Source organism: Sphaeroforma arctica (genome assembly GCF_001186125.1).
Source record: "Sphaeroforma arctica JP610 unplaced genomic scaffold supercont1.307, whole genome shotgun sequence".
Lineage (NCBI taxonomy): Eukaryota > Ichthyosporea > Ichthyophonida > Sphaeroforma > Sphaeroforma arctica.
In genome coordinates, this window is record NW_014040251.1 from 38,237 (window position 1) to 40,821 (window position 2,585).

The window sequence follows — 2,585 nt, forward strand, 5'->3', positions numbered from 1 at the left end:
TGTATATTTGTGTATATGTTTGTATATATATGTATATATATATATATGTATATATATGTGTGTGTGTGCGTGTGTTTGTATATATTTATATAAACTCTAATTGATTTGAATGCTTTAGTCACTGTATATCACTATCACTTTGAGCGCTTCTGCGCCTTGTCCCTTATTAATAAACCCCAGAGTATAGTGATTGTAAATTTTTGCATACGTAGAGTATTACAAAATTGCACATGATCATTTTCATATTGTGTGTAAACGTTCGATGATATAAAATGCAGTGTGTGATTTGTGGATTGATTATAATCTCTATTATAGGCGCACTTAGTGAAGGCGCAACAATTGCACCTTGGAATACGAGATATATTTTCAATTTATCCACTGAAATGGACGCTAATTTAATGCTTGAGTCAAAATACGAGCGTGAGCTCGGTTGACCTCAAACTACCAATCGGTTTCTCTGCTAAGAATCTCCTGAGCTTATATCAAACATCCTCCCCTTGTGTAAGTCAAGTTATCCTTTTATTCTTGTTCTCCTACTTCTTAAGTTCTCTCAACAAGCGTTAAATAAATTAGAGCTTGTTCCCCACCTGCGTTTGTTTACCATGACGTGAGTGAGACATGAGACCATGAGTCTTTAAGTCCATGACCCTCTACTACTAAATACTAATATTTTAAAATATTAGCTAGTAATACAGAGTGAGAGAGTAGACAAAATACAGTATTTTTGACATTTATCATGGCCCTCTGGAATCTGGATTAGGGTCTCTGATGAATTTACGATTTCCGCTACGACGAAACCTGATTTCTGCTCGCGACCCTAATCCAGAGGGCCGTGCTCTTATGTGTTCAATTTAGAGGGCTATGGGCTATGGGCCTTTGGCTATGCATATTAGTTTTCTATTCTTCAAATTTTTTTTTAAGTTTTTGCAAAACGAATGTATTTTATCGCATGAGAGGAGTCAGCTGTCCCTGACGGGCCTGAGCCCTGAGCCCTGAGCGGCTGAAGCCTAAGCGGCTGAAGCCTGAGCGGCTGAAGCCTGAGCGGCTGAAGCCTGAGCGGCTGAAACCTGAGCCTGTGAGCCTGTGAGCCTGTGAGCCAGTGAGCCTGTGAGCCAACTCGCCACGGTCTATTTACTTTTGATACCATATAAGGCATTCTCAAGTTTGATAGTAGTCATTGGTTAATATTTAGTTACCATATTTAATTATTTTGCCACATAATTAGCAAATTTCCATGAGTCATGAACTTTTAAGTTTCTACTAGTCCTTCTATTCGACTATTCGAGTATCTACATACAAATGTACTTTTTCTCTTTTTAGTATCTTTTCTTCTTCTTTTGTTTCTTTTAAAAACAAAAACAAACAACCACTCAGAGAATGACCGATTGACCACTGACCAGACTCCAGAAGTCCAGACTCCAGAGTCCTGTCACTCATCAGGTCACGACTCACGACTCACCAGTCACCACTGTCCTGAGGATGAGGCGAACAGGCGGTATGTCACCAGCTCAGTCCAACTGGTCAATCACCAGTTCACCACTCACCGGTCAGGCGGTCACTCTTGTTTGCTTTTGGTTCATTTAAAAAAAAATTTAACAAACAACAACAAACAATAATATTTATTTTTTGCAGATTTCAGTAAAAATTCTGTCAGTATTTATCTTTTAAAAAAAGGACCCAGACACAGGTTGTTGTGATAGCGGAATACTCACCAGTAGTCACCACTCACCAGTTACCACTCACCACTGCTGCAGGCTGAACTGCCAGAGTCAGCGACCCCCCAGAGTTAGCCACAAGCCCGCAGCCCACACTTCACACCCACAGAGTCACAGGCCACAGGCCACAGGGCCACAGCCAGACATCAATTCGTAATACGTAAACACGCTTTCAAATTGATGCGTTAACGTAAAACGTACTACGTTTTCATGCGTTTTAGGGTCTTGGTTTGTGCCCGCCTTTATATTTGACATAATTCGCCAACTATATTTCACCAAAATATTTGTCGAGTTGTTGATATTTGGACAGATTTTCTACTGTCAAAACATAACAGCTATTAATTAGGCCATATAAGGTAGATCCAAACAAAATTGGTTTTTAGAATTTGCTCCCAGTAAACTATCTGAAAACGGGAAAACGGTTTCAAACCTGAGCGTTAACGTAAAACGTACTACGTTTTCACCAAAAGTGAAACGAATTGAAGTCTGGCCACAGCCCAGTGAGCCCCCACACTGGCCCAAATCGCACGAATCGACACGACTGCCTTGTGTGTGCTAGTAGTCTGCCAAAAGTCCCAAGAAGGCCATGAACAACCATTTCTGCGACTTTTTCTATTGTTTTTTAATATTTTTATTTCTTTTTTTTGCTCTTTTTGTGATAAAAAAAATAAACATACAGAATAAAAAGCAAACAAAACATTGTACAAACATTCCTTCTTTGTAAAACTGTGAAAGGAAAAGTTCAAACCTATTTTTGGGTAAAAACTATCCATAATCCTTCCGTTACTTTCGTGAAGTAAACACAAGATTGTTTTTTAAAAATATGTATTCTCAATCTCTCTACATTGGTATATTTAATGCGGATACAAT